Genomic DNA, 12,184 nt, shown 5'->3' with positions numbered 1-12,184 from the left:
AATTGGTCAAGAGATGCGTTGTTACTTTGTGTGACATGATCGCCGACTTTTTATGGATGTAGGTCAATGATAGGAGATACTCTTATGTCTAGGCCATTTTAGCTTATTGATGAGACAGTAAGATATAAACGTAAGAAACATATAAGCGCCAGAATATAAAGCATATGAGTATCTAGGCTTAACATACCACCTGAAGTGAAGATCATAGAAGAAGAAAGCAAATTAAAAAAAACTCGAAGACTCTCCAATTCTGCAGGAGCTACGATACTGACGAGAAAACGGTAAAAGAGTATTTTAAAATATAAGAAGCACCTTATTTTGAAGACGTACAAGGATCCGCCAGAGAGGGAATCATCCCTGTGGAGGGCTGTACATAAAACCAAAGTGAATTCGAAATCATATCGTATTACACTAGGTAAACAGGATTCGACACTAACCATGAGGATAACTTGCAATACTGGGTAAGGCAGTACTTAGGACTAAACACGTTCACAATAGGAAACTTTATCCGCGGAGCATGTGCGTGAAATCCCTTGCTCTTACATAGGGCCGATAAGGCCGGGTATTCACTATCAAATTTACCTTTCAGTTCATCGAATCTGGTGTTAAAACTAATTAGGCCGGGCATTCACGATCAGCTTTGCCTGTCAGTCCACTCGCGAACGGATGAACTGATGGAATCATACCTAAAGTTCTTCCGACCGACTGGCAGGTGATCGCATGTGTGGATGGGTAAGCAACGATTTTATGACAGTTCGCCGCCGGATTTCGGCGGGAAGGATCTCAGCCGCTCGGACCAGAATATGAATAAACTGTATAGGCCTAATTCATTTCACTTTTAGACCCTGCGGTGCTATTTGTAGACCATTGTGAGGCCAACTCTTATGATAAAAAAATTTAAAAAAATATTTCCATGTGACAGACAATTTGGTATAGGCTTTGGCCAGTGCCCTGCCTTTTTATGAAAGGTGTTTCTAGTGAATGTAGGCTTCACGGTCCATTTCATAAATAACTGAACCAACCCCCGTTTAACCTTATTCATTAATATTGTATGAGAATACCATAGTCTGTTACGTCTTTTTGCTTCTTTCATATTTTTGTATATATTGCCGCCGCATCTAGTGTATGTAGCTCCAGCACCTTATCAGCCATCGGGGTTTCCATCGCGGCCATATAGTGTTGCCACGATGAAGGCTAGGCGGGAACTGAGAGCGATGACAATGACATCGAGTTGACTGTCCGACTGACAGTTCTACTCTACGTTTGGACCCTCATCCGTCGAACGGTCGTGGGTGAACTGACAGGTAAACCTGATCGTGAATACCCGGCCTTACGTGCAGACGACAGTTTTATGGGCGGAGTCAGTCCACTCACCAGAACAGGTGAAGCTAGATGAACTGACCGACTGACAGTCGATTGCATGTGTGGACTGTGGACGGGCAAGCAACGGTTTTGTGACAGTTCATTGTAAGTTTTCCCGGAGGAAGGATCTTCGTTGCTCAGACAAGAATATGAATGAACTATGTGTAGGCCTAATTCATTTCATTGTTAGACCCTGGAGCACTATATGTAGGCCGGTTTGAGTCAGAATCATATAATAAAAAATGTAAACAAACATTTCCGTGTGTTACAGACAACTTGGTATAGGCCTAGGCAAGTGTCCTGCCTTTTTATGAAAGGTATTATTAATGAAAGTAGGCCTCACGTTCCATTTCGTAAATAACTGAACCAACCCCCAGGTTCTAATTTAACTCATTCATGAATATTATATAAGAATAGACATCTCTCTTTAATAAGCAATATTTAGACCATACTGTTTTATTCATTTTTGTTTCTTTAATAATGTTAAGTGAATTGCTGCAGCAACTAGCCTATATAACCCCACCTCCTCATTAGCCAGCGGAGTTTCCATCGGTACCAGATAGTATTGCCACGATGAAAGCAAGGTGAGAACTGAGGACACTGACTTTGAGTTGACGGTCCGAGGAACATTTCATCTTTTTTCATGTGAACTCTCATCAGTCTTACAGGCTCGGGTGAACTGACAGATAAACCTGGTCGTGAATACCCGGCCCGAGAGACATGCACAAAAATTGAGTTGTGATTGGTAGGGCAAGAGCTACTACTGCCACGCTTTTCTAATGAAGTAACGTTACCAGTTTTTCACGTACAAAAAGAACCCCTTCATACTAGCTTGAGAGAATTAATGCAACATAGGAGATAGTGATCAGCAGTCTTCGCAAGGGAACAAAGAAAAAATAGCATTTGGTTTTCCATCTCAGCAATGACGAAGGTCATATACAAGACTTAATTTTTTGGGACCAATAAGTTAAACTAGTCAGTTTAGTATTAGGAAATTAAGACTGGTGCAGAGTCAGTTTTTCGTGACTGTTTACTGTTAAGTATATCATCCAAAATGGTTGGTTTTCATTTAGGACCATGAAGGATACAGCCATCGATCTTAAGGAGAAAAGATGATGTTGACTGCACGGTAGATGTGCAGATTTGAATGGCCATCTGTTGATGTTGCTTTGTTGTATCTAGGAGGGTTTCGTTTATTGCCATTGCAATAATTTTCTGCTGAAGTATTACCTTTCTGAACCACAGTAGTTGAGTGTAATTTCTATGTAGGTTTAATTGTTTATGTGCAGCAGATCACTGAAAGTGCCATTCCAGTCTACTTGAGATTGCATAATAGGCCTGTCGTGCAGGAGCATGCTGCATCAGAAGCAGCCTGCTCAGTTTTGATTACTAGGGAAATTAGAAGTCTTTACTGAACAACCAATCATACTGGTTGCAAGGCCAGAGAAATCAGTAAATATAGTACTAGGTCCAAGGAACTGCCATGCTCGTGCGTGGACCACTGCGTTTCTAGTTACATCCTGAAAGGAAACAAAAAAATGCATTACCTTGAACGAATAAAAAATTAAAGTTATCGATTACCAGTGTGCCCTAAATATCTGTTACATGCATATATATATACATATATATATATATGTGTGTGTGTATGTATGTATGTATTTGGAGCAAACAAAAATTCCAACTTAGCAAGCGACTTCAGGCGTACGGATTTCGGGTAATGACGTTACATTACTAGACAGTAAGAAGTCTTCCTTAATTTCAAAAGTTACCTTTATCATGAATTTACTGCAAGTTACCTTTGTCACGAATTTGCTGCAAATGGGAGTTTAAAATTTCTAGTGGGAAAGTCACCATGAAGGATTTGAGGTTTGGTCTCATAAGTCATTACGCTGTGGCAGTGCTATGAGAGAGTGAGCTTAAGATTTTGGAACGCAACTTGACACCTTTTATTCGCTGGGTACAAAGTGTTCGTACTTCAGACGGCTTTTTGTTAGCGCTCCTATCAAATCAAGATCCATATTCCGTTACGGGTTCCTCATGTTTTGCCAACAGACATCTTCTTCAATGCCCGAAGCTTATTGATTCTGACAAAATGCCGCTCATGCTGCAGTAGAAAATCAGGATTCATGCGGTGACGTTTCGTGACTTGCCTTTGTTTGCTACAGTGAGCAGTACTCAGCAGTATCAATAAACCAGTCATCAACTCTCTCTCTCTCTTACTAATGAACCTTTCTCTTGCGATAATTTGAAAGTAATTACAAAAGTATGTGTATATGTATATGTATATGTATATATATGTGTGTGTATTTACGGTGTAAATTGTCTGTTGCCACCGATTTAGTGCTAAAATTTAATCTCAAAATCTATGGTTTCATATACCCATATTTCAGTACCTTGACTTGAATCGGTTTTAAACGGTACGATCCAAATTGTATCAGCTTTCCCGAGTCTCCCTTCTTTACCTTTATTTAAATGCGCAGCTTTATAACTTACGACTCACCGCCCTTCCAAGGGAAAAAAATTACTCCGTATGCTGTGGTGGTTCTTCAGTTTTATAGTGCTTGCAATTCCGTCACGTTACAAGTTTTTGGTTAAAGCTTGTGTTTAAACCCTAGACAAACAGTGATATAGGAAAGAAACATGCTCATAAGTTGTACAGTATAGTCTGTGTCGCCAGCGGTCCTGTTTGAATCTGTTGTAACCAGTGGTTGTAATTCGGATTTATCTGGATATTTCTGTTTGGTAAATGCTGCCTTTATTTTACTTACTGGACATTTGACGATGTTTCGTCGTCAGGAAATTCTCATTAGTTGTGTGCGTATTGCTTTATTAAAAAACGGTTTTTTGTGAATTTTTGGCTAATGAGGTGTGTTTATTATTATTTTTTTAAATAGAATGTATTATTTTTACCTGTTAAGATGTATGTTTATGATTTAGGGAGAGTGAAAGTGCAGGGTATTTAGTTTTTTGAAGGCCCCTTAATCAAGAAGCTTTGCTCACCATGTGCTTTCGAGGGTTGCACATTTGATCATTCTGGGCATTGGGAGTCGACTGCACATTTCTGGAGAATGTAGTAGGGATGCTGGGATGGCATGGCTCTGTCTTGAGTTAGCTGGTGTTGTTATTACCATTCAACATAGGCACAAACAGAGATTCCGAGAGAGAGAGAGAGAGAGAGAGAGAGAGAGAGAGAGAGAGAGAGAGAGAGATTTCAAGTGCACCAATGGAAGTCCTCTGTTGAAATAGAAGTTATAGACAATGACAGCGTAAGGTATCTTTCATGGATGGTTAAATCATAGTTACTAGTATAGGAAAGACAGCGAACAGTGCCCTGTTTCCGGACAGTATTAGCTGATAGATTTTTTTTATTAAAAGCATTAAGTGTTAGATATTTAACTGACGGCTTTAGCTGAGAGATTTGTAAATGATGGTATTAGGGAATACATCTTTAGGTGATAACATTTGGTGATAAGTTTTAGGTGATAGAGTTCTACCGGACAGGCCTAGTTGGTACATTTTTACCTGATAGACTTAGTTGGCAGCATTAATTAAGATATTTTGAGCTAAAAGCAAAAGTCGATAGATTTTTAATTAACAGCATCGGTGATACATTTTTACCTGACTACATCGGGTGACACTTTTTAAAGTGGCGGCGTTACATGATGGAATTTTCACTTACAACATTGGGTTGTAGAACTTTTACTGGTGGCATTTAGTGATAGATTTTTAACTGAAAGCATTTGTTCATAGTATCTTAGCTAAAAGCAATCCAGGTGTGATGGTATTGTTTCTCATTCCTTGGAAGTGTGTTCACTCCAAAAAGTGTGGTAACAGAAGCACTTGTTTATGTGCAATGAAATGCTTATTTGGAGACCATTATACAATGTAAATCCACAACTTGCTGTAGGAAGCGAATCTATGAATTGCATAGCTCTAGTGAATAACCATCGTCATTTAAATCATAGCTGCTGAATGGAAAATGTTTAAAGTGACTGTTTTGTGTCATTATGAATTGTCTTTTCAAGAGTTGGGATATTACATTATTTTCCAGGTCTGATTCCGTTTGCAACCAGTAATGAACAAATGAAATGTTTATGCTTTGAATTGTTAAAATAATTATAATCTTTTGAAATATGTTAGGATTTCAAATTAGGATGAATTGAGAATTCTCACGCTTACTAATGTATCTTATGAGCCCTGCCGTTTTTAGATTGACAGATTGACGTCATGTAAAAGTCCTACTGTCAAAAGTGATGTAATCTGGCAATGGAACTCTCTCTCTCTCTCTCTCTCTCTCTCTCTCTCTCTCTCTCTCTCTCTCTCTCTCTCCTAGTAGGTAAATTCCATTCAGGTAAAATCCTTAGACTCTTAGTCAGTGGAGACATACGTAATTAACACAACTAGAGTTTTTGATCGTGAAAGTTCAGTTCATTTTGGATAGACCATTTACGTAAGTTCAAGTGCTACGGGAATTCTGATCATGTGTTCGGGTGCGTCCTTCTTTTCGACAGCCGGATCGAAGCTAATGGTTGGCGTGTCGGGAAAACCGTGTATTAGAACGATTAGTTTCTCTGGGAAAAAGACTCGATGTACCTGTCTCTTAGGTTGGCAACCCTGACGCCAGTTTCTCCGGAGGAAAGTAGAACATCACTCTGTGGCTATTTGTCTGTGAGTTTGTTGTGTATGTGAACAGCATGAAGGAGGGCTGGAGTAGAGAATGCCGAGTTGCATGTCGTCCTAGTTTAGCAACAACAACTCGGCTAACGATTTTCTTCAGAGGCAAAGCTAGATCCCACCTGCTGCAATGCGGGGGTAGTAAGCTACCCGAATCCGTCTAGAACATCCCCCACCCACAGTTCTCTCTCTGCTGGCCCTCCTTCCCTTTTGTCTGCCTCTCTCGCCGTTCGTTTTTGCCCTTTGTATGTTGAGCATTTTCCATCTTGGAAGTTTATATTTTTTTCTCGTACTTTCTGATGTTTCGTGAATAGAAAAAATGTAAAATGTGTGTAGTTGTAAATTTGCATGCTAGTAGTATCTAATTCATGTTAGTTGTATATTTGATTCACATATGCTGGAATTTTAACCATATAGATATTGCATTGCCGAATTTATGCAAGCAGAGTAAAAAGCTCGTTAATTGTATACTGAATGAAAATAAAAACTATTGATATATATATATGTATATACTCGTATATTATATATATATATATATTATATAATTATATATATATATATATATATATATATATATATATATATATATATATATATATATATATATATATATATATATATATATATATATATATATATATATATATATACATACATACAGGGTGTTTTTGAAATTAGAGCCCTCCTCTACAGCATAAACTAAAATTGATATGGACAAAAACAAAAGTAATTCAGAACAGGTATTTATTTAAGTTTCTCTCTGAGTATTTAATATTTTGTGTGGCCTCCATCTGCCTGTACCACAGCCTGCCTTCTTGAGGGGTATGGTTTCAGCAAATTGCAAAAAAGCTGAGACTCAAACTCCATTTCCCTGAGCACTTTGGTCACCTCTCTTCACAGGTCATCGAGGCTTGGTATACCATCATAGTTCACTGTGTGTGCTTCAACACGATCCTTTAAGATACTACCAATGTTTTCACACACATTAAGGTCAGGGGAGTTACCTGGAAATTCACTTGACGAGAAGAAATCGATACCACTGTTTCGAAGCAGCTCCTGTGTCTGAAGAGCCTTGAAACATGGTGCCTTATCATGCAAAAATGTGACTTCTTCAACAGATAACACATTTTCAGGATCTTTGAGGAAAGGAAATACTCCACCAGTAGGCACAGTTTCTCTGAAGTATTGGCCATTCCATGACTGTCCTTTTTCTTTGATGATCCACATTATCCGTTTGGCTGTGAAACAGAGAAAAATTCCCAAACATTCAGGAAATTTCACAACTTGGCGATAGCGCACGTCATCGCTGATATCATCCAAATTTTGCAGCCCAATTGACGTCATTTTTATGATTTGGTTTCCTGACTGTGTAAATGAAGAATTCATCTGATGTGACAACATGGAGAAAGTCAGCTTCATCCCAGTCTTTAAGAAATGAACCACAAAACCATGCACGGTCTTCTCTCTGTTGCTGAGTGATGTTGGGCTTGCTGATAACATTAAATGGCTTGATACCAGATTTTTTCAGCTCACGATATACAGCACTATAGCTTCTCTTCTTTCCCCTTTTTGTTTCTAGTTCAAGCGCCAATTTACGTAAAGACTTTCTTGGTCTACCCACTGCCTCAGCTATGATGTCTTTTGACCCCTGAGAAAGGACTTCAGGCCTTCCAAGATTCTCACTCTTTTTGCAATGACTGTCATATGGATTTTTGTTCCAGTTTCTTTTAACAAGGGATTCATCTCTTTTAATGCATTTAGCTATCCAGGAACATGAAATGAAGGATGCGCTAGCATCCCTGACCTCTCTGAAGATTATGGCCCAGATTCGGTCAACCCATCTGATTTCCTCCGAGTCGTTAGCCATGGCTGTATCTAACTCTGTCACTCAGTCTGAAAATACAAGAAATGTAAAATGAAAAATAGCTTAATAGAAACTTAAAATAATGTACTTGGAGATAGGCTATAGCAGAAAACTTCATAACTTTCCATTTGTTCTGTGGAGGGGGGCCCCTCTAATTTCGAAACACCCAGTATATATATATATATATATATATATATATATATATATATATATATATATATATATATATATATATATATATATATATATATATATATATACATGTAAAGCTATATGAGGAACGCCAATTTTCATCTTTTATACCCTTGAAGGAGATAGATAATTTAGTATTGTTATTGTTATAATTGTTGTTTTATTGTTTTTTTTATTATTCGAAATTATCACGCATTCTTACAGAATACAAGTCTAAAATTATACCGGTGTGTGACATACAGTAAGTGACAGCGGAGAGAAGAAAATAAATGCATAATAATAAAGATAAATCAAACATATAGATAAATGCGTAGGCTACAAGTCGAAAAACTAAGGCGCTGATGCATGATGCTTCAAGGAGCTTTTAAATTTACTGTATCGGTATAAATAATACGTCCAGGAAGAATGAAAGGCTTGTGTTACTTGGTAGAGTGACAAGGTGGCACCTCAACAGAATGTGGATGCCGATAGTCTGCAGAGCGAGTTATACGCTCTAATTTTTGAGGTATATACAGGCGCTAAGGGTACCAATGAAAGATATGAAAAATGGCAGCATAGGATACCTTTGGACGATGACATTTCAGCTCTGCGACTGGTATGAAGAAATTCAACAGTTTCTTGAGGAACTAATGTTGGGTCGTCCACTGACCCATGTCATTGGAGGAACAAGATCCTTTGAGTTGGACTACGTCGCTGGGCGCAGTGAAACTGCTAGACTTGGGTAGTACCGATTCGCAACCTGCAATGGAAACGCTGGATTTGTCACACCTCTCCCCTGCATTTTCAATACACATAGCATGGGTGGTGGTATCTTTCCTTCGCCTCCACAAGGGCATGGCGTCTCAAAACAATGAACTAGACCTGCTTCTGTGCCCAGAAAAAAAATTGCAGCTAAGAATTATAGATGAAAGTTGCCGGTTACTGAAATTAGGTTTGGAGAGAAGTTTGGGAAATCACCTCCCTTAGAATATTGTGTCTTGTGGGCACATGCGTTAGCCAAAATTGGTAAAAATGCAAATATACCGGTGTTGTAACTGTAATATGAATGAGAGTGGAGGTAAAATACGCAAAAGGAAAAGTGAAAAGATAAAGGGGCAAGACGTAGGTTTTTTTTTTTTACCTCAGTCTGAACTCATCTACACAACCACGATTTATTTCAGAGCTAGAATCTTTTAGTAAAGAATCGCTGTATCAGTCTTAGTTTTTCTCCATTTTTTATTACCATTTCTTTATTATTCTGTTACGTTTGCTCTATGATTCATGGACTTTGTACTTTCTTTTTTACGAAAATTTCGTTTAGGCCCTATGATACAAAGTTCATATGAATCAATGGACAGAATAATAAACAGACAAACAAGAAAATAGTGGATAACAGAATGGTAACTCGAAATTACTGTAAGGAACTTATATTGCATAGAAGTTAAAATAAAGAAAGAAAAATATAATGAAAAAGGGGAGCGGAAGTGATTGCAAGACATAACATTTCGTGTTAAAGGGCAAAATTTGAAGAACTGAATTCAGCACACTATATGGAGCAGAAAGGAAACAAAGACGCAAAAAAAAAAAATGTGCGTCTGTACGTTAGGTAACCAGAAGAACCCACATTCGTTATATAACAAAATAGGTGACAAATAACTATGTAATTAAAAGTGGCGTATGAGCACCAGTGAGACATAAATATCAATTAGTTTAATTTTGGGCAAGATACCACGTAGGTCTGTTGCGCAACCTGGAAAAACTTTAGGTTGATAGTGAACTTTTAGGTAATGCTGTACCTCTGAATAAAAAGTGCTTGAGAGATTTTCTTCCAAATACATTTAAGTCCCTTTCCAGCTACTTTAATGTAAAATCAAACACAGCTGAGACCTACAATATATTCATTGTTCAGTTCTTAGTTTTTGATGCGGTTTTGATTGGCAGTTAATGCAATGATCTGTTCACGTGTTGATAATTACTAGCAGTTAATCTAATTTCTTCCTTTCTGGCTAATCAGTGGCGATAAGATCATTGCACCGTTCGTCATGCGCGCAGACTCAGTAAGATGCCTGTAAGTGAAATATAGATATATAATATCCTCCAAAAATATCAGCTTGAGTTTTATCATTTTTAAGACATCGTCACTAGAACCATTTTTTAGATACACTATTCAGCTAGATCCTATTGTCATTTTTCGGTTAATCTTGAATGAGTGACATTTGAAAAGATTGTATAATGCAAGCTGTGCTCTCTGAGAATCTTTAATCATGCACAGATGAATAACAAGAATCCCTTGTAAAATTCAGAACTGTGACTTAAAATGACGGAGATATTGAATATGAGACAAACGTTAACTTTGATCATGAATAATATAACAATAAAGAAGATGGATTTTACAGTGTCAACTTAAATGTCTTTCAACACAAGATATTTTCCTAATTCCTGGACCTTTGCACATCAGGAGTTTTACTAGCGTAATAGCTGACGGGCATGACTTGCATAAACCTGAGACTAGCACATCGCCATTGTCTTTGGAACTTCGGGCGCCATGGCCATAACACAATTGAAAACAGATCATAACGGAAAGCAAAAGTATTTACGGCTTAAGAAGAGACGAAGTCGACGAGTCGTTGGGACCTCCCCTCAGTCTCCTTGCGGTTAAATCGATGGGTCGGTCCAGATACATCTTGGTCTTGTAAGGAATCTCATTCCCTCAGGTAGTGTGGCCCTCTGGTTTTTTGACACCCTGGCCTTCACCTGATTGGCAGGACCCGACTTTTTGTAATACTAGAAAAATGCCAGGGGCCCTATGCCTCAGCTATTACCATGTGCCAGATATTTTCGTTCGCCCTCCAGGCCTCTGGCATGTAACAGTGTTTCTATCAATGACTGTACGGGGTCTCTGTTCATTTACCTGTAGTAGGAGACGAGTATGAAATGTCAAAGATTATTCCTCATGAAACATCATGAATGAAGAGAAAGTGGTATTCTCAGCTGCCTTTCAGCCAAAACTTCTCCCGAAGGAATTATGAAGAAATTCGAAGTCTAACCACCGATGCTGGCCTAGTAAATACAATATGAATATTTATTTAGTACCAAAATACTCTTTTATTTCTCTTGGTATCTAGGCAAAGATACTTTTGGAAACGCTATAACAGTGCATCTGCATCGTTACACACACACACACACATATATATATATATATATATATATATATATATATATATATATATATATATATATATATATATATATATATATATATATATATATATTTATATGTATGTATATGTATATATATGTGTGTGTGTATTATACACACCTAAATTTCTAGGACAGATGTGTCCTCAGAGGAAATTCTTGTTGAACTCAACTACATTAGAAGCTTTCACGGTTTTAGGTGTGGTATTTGTTATTCTGAAAAATACTTTTCATTGTTATTAGAGAAGGGCTGAATGAAATTTATGCAGTCATAAATACTAAGAAAAACTGGTGTGATATTATCTCCCTGTGGAACAAACATAACAAACATCTCATGTAAATTTTATGACCGGAATTGCCACTGGTACTCCTGCTGGTATAGCTGGTGTAGCTCACGGTAAAGATGTTGCGCCGTTTGCCGTTAGTGTATTTTTGTTCGAGTAACAGTGTACTGTACAGATACTGATGACTTCTCCACCTTACTTGGAGTTTTTCGCTTCTTTTTGAGTCTTAGTTTTATGGTACTGACTGCTTCTCGTGGCTAAGAATGATGACGTAAGGCTGGGGAAAAGGGACCTGGACCAGCCAACCTGCCCTAATCAGTGACCTAATTTTTCATTGGTTGATGTGATGATCCTAGGAGGAGCAACGCACACTTTGGGATCAAACACCCCCTTCAAGATCAGCAGGCCCTTCAGGAGCAGCACGCCTCTCAGCCCCGCCAACTTGACCCAACTGCCTACCATCAACTCCTTGTCATCACCCAGCCAGCTAATCAACATCCGTGACCAGTCGGTAGAGCAGCAGCAAGGATGGGAAGAGCATTCTACATTCTCACTGTCACTGCTGAATCGCAGATGAACCCGCTGTGCAGAAAACTTCCACGACATTATCCATTCATACACCTGCAGAGAA

Source organism: Macrobrachium rosenbergii, chromosome 3 (assembly GCF_040412425.1).
Source record: "Macrobrachium rosenbergii isolate ZJJX-2024 chromosome 3, ASM4041242v1, whole genome shotgun sequence".
In the NCBI taxonomy this organism is placed as follows: Eukaryota; Metazoa; Arthropoda; class Malacostraca; order Decapoda; family Palaemonidae; genus Macrobrachium; species Macrobrachium rosenbergii.
This window is presented reverse-complemented; position numbering follows the sequence as displayed.